We start from the raw sequence: 7,535 nt of genomic DNA, 5'->3' as shown, positions 1-7,535 counted from the left end.
ACATCTGCTTTAAGATCATGAGTCTTCAACAAAGTAAATAAAAATATATCTAAATATGAATTGTACAATAGAAACCTGCAACTGTTTATGAACTTCCCAAAAAACTTCCATTTCTGAAGTTATCTTACAAACTGCTAAGCAACATTTTTTTTATGGGGCTTTCAGGTTATCTCCTACAGGAGAGCTGAACACTAGCATTGCTTCATGATCGACACTTCATTACGTTACCTAAGGTAGTCTCTATCAGAATTATCATTGCCAAATGAAAACTGTTACTCAATCTTTAAAATTCTGTACTATAAGATCTGATTGAAATTGATCTTTATTAGAGAAATTTATATGAAAGCAATTACATTGAATTTTGAATACAGTTCTCGATTTCGATTAAGTATTTTCTCTTTCTCTCTCGGTCTCCATGTAAATTAAACTCTAAATTAACCCTCTAAAATTTACACTTATTGGATTTTGGTTATAATAATCCTAAGCATCAATATTCAAAAAGCAAATTCGGACTAAAACACCAACCAACAACCAATAGTGCTTCCTCTCTCTCTATCGGTCTCTCTATCTCTAACATTTAAATGAACCACGAGGCACTTCAAAATGGAACTCAACTAAATTAATGCAATATATTCACAATGTACACTTGCATTATACAAACAATGTTAAATGTAAACTTTAATAACAATTTGGATCCATTTGACACACACGTACACACCCACATGTATAAATAAATCTATATACATATGCAGATATATCCATAAAACGTATTGCAATAATCCTTATGAAAATCCAATTTGCGAAGAAAATAACAATTAGTTAGTTTGTGTGCTAATATGAGAACCATATGTGGTAAATGCATTAACTTGGCCATATAATTAATACCCGATAGGCAGACTCACACAAACACACACACACATTGAGATGAAGAGAAAGAGAATTTTAGTGAGATGTAAAGGCATATCTACTAAAAACAGGGTGTTCTTTGGCGACCTAGATGTTTGTTAAGCAAAGTCTGCTAATTAAATAACAGGAAAAACTTGTTTTATGACTTTTATTTAAATTCTGACAACTTTAAAGCTTCAATTTTGTAGAAAAGAAAATATATTCTTTATATGACAACTTATAATTCTTATAACTGGGCAGCAATGGCTTACGGTAGATTATTGCTATAGAGCTCACTAGAAAACCATTTTGAAATTAAATTGAATGGTTCAAAAAAGTGTATTTTCATTAAATATTTCCATTTTTCTACTATTATTGAAAATAATCCATGAACTGAAAAAGCTTTCATATGCCAAAAAAGTATTCAGTAAAAATTGTCTATAAACAATGTTCGTTTCGAGAATTATACAGGATATTATCAAAGTTATTAATTTGGCTTTAAAGAGCAAATCCATAAACTGTAAAAGTCTGGAAAAAAAAACCAAAATCTGATACTTATTTCACACTAATTGTGAATGATTTTCGAATTTCACCGATTTTCTGATCTTATACCACTTGGATTGCTAGCGATCTAAAAAAGACTGACTGTTAAGCAACAAGCAAATCAAACAGTGTGAGTTCCGTGCAGTTCAACAACTAGGTCAGGAGAAACGGAAATCATTTTAGAAAAACACACTAAAACACTTTATAATTAAATCATGGGGAATATATACTTGTAATACAAAATAGTTCACCCTGTATTTGAATGTTTTTTGGTCTGACCTGGTCTAGCCTGGTCTGGGCCTGCATTTGTCGCCGTAAATTTTCGACAATTTTGTGAATCATTAAACCAAACATTTTGCCGCTTGTTTAATTATGCATACATACAATACAGTATTATAATACATGTGTACTAACTACTACAGATGTCTGGGGCCTTCCATTATGGCCATGGCCAAAGTAATTGCAGCCGCAGCATGGGCGCTTTACACGCTCGACAAACATGCGATTAACAACAATTCAAAAGACATTGCCACAAAATTTATAACACGAAAATGCAATGTAAAATGTATTTTCGGCTCCTGCTGCCGTCTACTCCCCGTTGCAATCAAAAGACAGCTGCTTGTTTTTCCAATCTTCCAATCCAAACCTTTACCCCCCCCCTTTCATCATCTTTGTTGTTGTTGTTATTGTATTATCAATCTCACCAACATTTCCAAATGGATGATGGAAAATTGAGTGTTAATTAGCTAAAAAGCCACAGGGCGCCTGTAAATACTAAAATGAATTTCATTTCAAAGCCTGTCGTAAAGAAAGGAAAGAAAAGTCGTCAATTGAGTATATATAAGGATCTGTGTGTTTCTTGGTATTTACCTGTATATTGAAAGCCATTAACCGATTGCTCAGCATTTTCTGTGTGTCTAATGAATGTCAGGAAACAGAAAATTTGACGTTTTCTTTGGATTCTTCTTTGGTTGACCAGATTAAACCCCTACAAAACTGGTCGAATCATGGTGAAATCTCTGTCATGGAAAACTTTGCATAGGCCAATTTAAGTTGAAATTTATTGGCACTTAATCTAAATTAAGCAAACTTTATCTATTAAAAAGTAACTGACAGTTAATTGTTAATTTTTACACGGTTTATTTTTCCAAACAGAATTGGTACTGAAATAATCATTCTATCTATCAATAAATAAAGCTACATATATTGACTAAATTTTGGTACTTTGAAACTTCTACATATACAACTTACTACAAATATGTGAAACAAAAGAAAAATATTAATGGATAGTTTTATTACGCTTTGTACCTATAAAAAATCTGAAGTATATTCGTATTTACATCCAAGTTACAGTTAATTTGTTGCGTTTTGTTCATATTCTCAACTATGTTAATCGGGAGTAAATTACGAATAAGAGACTAAAAATCGATTTCGATTTCAAAATAGATAAAAAAGGCTATTAACATGCAAATAACTCTAGGTTAGAATAAAGTAGCCAAGGCCTTTTTAAACAGGCAAAACAGGTCAAAACGATAAAGATTTCGATTTGGAATTATTAAGATTAATTGCTAGCTTGAAGTTAGGTATAAATTACAGTCTATTTATTGAGCAATATACATTTGAGTGAATTATAAACAAAGCGAAAGTTGGCATGTTAACAAAATGTGCGATATTCATTTGGGCAATTTTTTAAATGTTGGCTAAGAGTTATAAGGTAAGTACATATATAAAGTTTATTATAAAGAGTATATCAAAGTGCTCCCCAGATAGAAGAATTTGTAGCTTTTAAAACTGCGCCGAGAATTTGAGTCTTTGTAAGATCGGTATTATCATGAAGATCCGCGTATCCCAGTCAGTTAGTTACCTCAATACCCCAAATATAATTTCAATAGGATGATCTTATGTAGCCTACAATTAGTCATACTTTAGTTTACAGTTGAACTCTTAAGTAAACTTACTGCTACTTTAGCTTTTAGGGATCAATAAAACTTCAGGTAAAACTACAAAAAGATACTCATATTGTATAGATAACTTCTAAGCCATCATAAAGTGATCTCGAGAAGGTCAAAATCTATCCAGATCGATTAGCGATTTTACGTACAAATCAAAAACAATCGTGAGTCGTGAAATTTTAACGACGTAACGAATAATTAGAACCAATTAAGGAATTTTAAAAAATTGTTTATAAACAATTTTGTTTATTAATCGCAACTTATCAAATTAATATGCAACTTATCGTATATATCACTCTCCTTTAAATCTTAAGACCAATTTTATGTGCCTATATTTATAATCCACCGACAATCGGATACTCGCTTTGAAATTTAAATAAGTAATGAGAGATTCACAATATACAGATATAACTACTTCAAAGGGTTTTATTTACATTTCTTACAGTAATTATCAACAGAATTATTCATTAAATCGGCTAACAGATACAATATATTAAAATGAATTCTAGTTTTCTTGCTTATAAGACTTTAATTTAAATTTCTGTGTGAAATACGTAAAAACAAATAAATAAATACTTATATATTCATAATCCAGCCACATTCAGGTGCTTGTTGCCGCAAACATTAATAGAAATCAGTTTTCAAAGGTTGCACAAGAAACTACATACAGACTATGCTAGAGAAGCGAAATCAGATTGAAGGAGCATGTTGGCAAATCTGCAGCAAAACATTTGTAGTATGGCAACGGTGTGGAACAAAAGAAGTGCCAGCCACATACTGAGCGGCGCCTTGGTACACATTCATGTAACCTCCTCACGCACAGACGCCGACCCGAAGAATATGGGTGAAGTAGGTACGGGAAGGTGGTTTGGGGGCATATACGCCAATTAGCGTTCAACATTTTATGACAATTTCAGCATAGGGAACATGTGTGCATGAGCGGAGCGGAGCAGAGTGTAGCTGAGCGCTTAGGGGAAGAAACAAGAAAATGAAAACTAGAGAAAAAGAAAGAATAGCAAAGAGTAAAGCCTGCGGAGTGAGTGTGTGTGTGTGTGTGTGGTGGAGTCCAATGTATAGTATGATGATGAAGCAGGTGCCCAGGAGGTGGGCAACGCAGCCAAAGTCAACGCGCTGCGGCACTTAATTATAATTATGGCAGCAAGGCTACAGGCTACAACTGCAACAAACTCTAACTGCGTCTCTCATAGACATACCAACACACTCACTCACACACACACGCACACATTGCTCCGGTTCCTGCCCTGTTCCATTTCGCCCTGCTTCCTATCCAGCACATACCAATCCTTGCCGCTAGACGCCATCAGCATCAGCTAAAGTTTTTGACATTGGCGCGACATTGACACAAAATGTCGGTTAATAAATTTTCTTAGCTGAAAACTACTTCTCCAATATGTGAGAGTGTGTGTCTGTGCACATGAACTTGGAAGTTTGAAGCAACTAAAAGTAGTGCATAACTTCTTAAGCTGACTGTTAAATTCTATTTAAACGCGGGTCGATCAATAAAAAAATTTGACATTTGCTGTCGTCTGCACTGCTCAGCAATATATCCATCAAAACTAACATTCATGTCACTTTTAATAACAAACATTATGTTGTGGTTACTTTTCATGGCGGGGACATGAAGAATTATTGAAGAGACAGTCAAAAATTGTGAATTTAAAGTTGAATTTTGTCTGCAAGAACAATTTTACGTCATCCTTGTTTGTGTGGATGATAAAAGACAATTTAGTTAAATAATTTATTTTGAAATTTCTATACAGTTAACTTTGTCTTCTTGCATGGAAACTCCCCATGGAAGATTCTTATAGAATTTGTCGGATTATGGAATATCAAATATTGTATTGAAGAAAGTCACAGAAAATCGATGGAAAAGGAAGAAAAATTATTTTAGTAAATTGCATTGCATAAAACTTAGACGACCCTTTAGTTGCAACTCTAAACTAAGTAGATTATACTAACCAATGATGACTAACCATTTAACTGCTTATCCAACAAACTTGTTAAAATCCTCGCAAGTATGAGTCTTTGACTAAAATGCCTGCAGACAAAAGAATAATACATTTTCAGAGATATAAAACACTTTCCATGTGTATATATGAACATATATCTGTTTGTTCAAACTTGTATACAGTGTATTGTATATCTTAACTGAGATTTCGGTGCCGCGCTGTCAAGCTTTGTGACTGTGCACTGCACTTTTGATATATGGCCACACCTTTAATCACTCCGCCACCGCAAAAATCCAGCAGCAAGCAGCAACTGAATGTATAACAGAAAACAACGTTTCGGTTATCTTTCTTTCTGTTGTTGTTTTTTTGTTTTCTTTTTTTTTTTTTTTTGGTGGACTTTGATGAAGCCGAAATTGAAACGAAATCATTTGATGTGTGTGAAGCCACACAAAAGCCGACAAACTTAAGCAGTTGATTTGTGTTGAGTTATTCGGCGAAATTCGCAGCCAAAATTTATAATTTATTTAGAACAATCCACCTCCTTTACGCATGGCTCATTCCCTCAACTCTCCACACATCAATCCAGTGGGGAACTTCTGTGCTGCAGAGACAGAAAGAGTGAAAAACAGAAAACAAAACATTTGGAATTCATTCGAATTTCGGGTTTAAGATCGTGAGTGAGTAAGTCTTTGGCAGTCTTTTAAAGATTTCACATTCCTTGGCACAGGGTAGCCCAGGCAATTAAAACAAATCGTTTCAGTATTGTGGAACTAAATCTTTGGGGAAGTCAGTGAGTGGCATACCGTTGTTTTTTTTTTTTATGTGGGGCCATTTCTCATTTGACTTTTAGGCAAAAAATATGATAAGTTTTTAAAATGTTTTATGGACTCTCAGTTCACTTCAAAAATCTAAGCCACTGAGCATGGCCAAAGGGATCAGCAAAAGACCCAAGAGTGGGAGTAACTTTATTATCTTTTTTTTTTTACATATTGTATTTGGCAATAAACAATTTTAATTATATTTATAAAGCCATATGCATGCAAAAAACAAGAGTGAGGGACAATCGAAACAGCAATTTTATAACAAGATTACGTTAAGCTTTAATGAATTTATACTTATGAATGCCAATGAACAAAAAACGTTATTTAAATGAGTTGAATTCTTCTCTTCGTTTCGGTTTTTATTTGTTTTTTTGGTTTTGCGTGACCAAATTCAAAAAATTTTGGATGCAAAAGATTATATCTTTAGATGCGATGGATTAATGATGAAATTGTGATAATCAAATGGGTTTATTTAATTGTAAAATGCTGCAAATTTTGTATGGTGAAATGAAATGTAAAATGTCGAAAAGTTTCTTGAGACCAGAAGGAAAACAAATTTTTGGTATTTTAACGGTTATTCAACTAAGTGACTAATCGGTTCACCTATAAATAAAATAATTAGTTATTGCACTCTACACAAATAGCTTTGTTTTAGCTTGTTTTATTTTGCAGTGCTCATCATATTATATATCATATTATTTGCACATAAGTACCTATGTACATATGCATATACAGACATTATTGATAAACAGGAGACAACCAACTCCAATTTAAAAACAAAACTTGGTAAATTTATTGCAAATTTGAAGATATATGTATGCTTTTGTTAAAATACTCCCATACTTTCGGTTCTTGTTTAGTTTAACGTTTTATTAACTTTCAAAAATAAACAAACTTAAAGATGCACTAAAAATTTTGGAGATTGTTCAGAATTAAGATTCTTCAAGTAAAGTGATTTGTACCTTACCTAGATCGGCGGCTATCATCAAGATAAGCATATGCTTAGTATATACTAACTGTAAAATTTTGTTTGATTTCACTAGCTCTAAAGGTCTGTTTTTTTTGATATGCTATAAGGCCTATATTTAAGAAGAAAAAAACGTTTCAAAATAGTTTTTGCTTACTTTGAAGCCATTACATTAGTAAGTAACTAAATTGGTAAACAGTTTTAGTTCTTAAAGATGCCCATAATACATAGTTGATAAATTTACCTTTTTTCTTGTATGTTGAAAATCTTAAAAAATTAATATAATTATTTTTTGGACCTTCCAGGACCAGTTTTCCCATAGGGAACATTTTAACATACAGTATTTAACAATATATGTACATATCTGTATCTTTATTTACCCATAAATTAATGTTTC

Source organism: Drosophila tropicalis, unplaced genomic scaffold, assembly GCF_018151085.1.
Source record: "Drosophila tropicalis isolate 14030-0801.00 unplaced genomic scaffold, ASM1815108v1 contig_593, whole genome shotgun sequence".
NCBI classification, from domain to species: Eukaryota; Metazoa; Arthropoda; class Insecta; order Diptera; family Drosophilidae; genus Drosophila; species Drosophila tropicalis.
The sequence above is the reverse complement of the archived record's forward strand: the minus strand, read 5'-3'. Positions refer to the sequence as shown.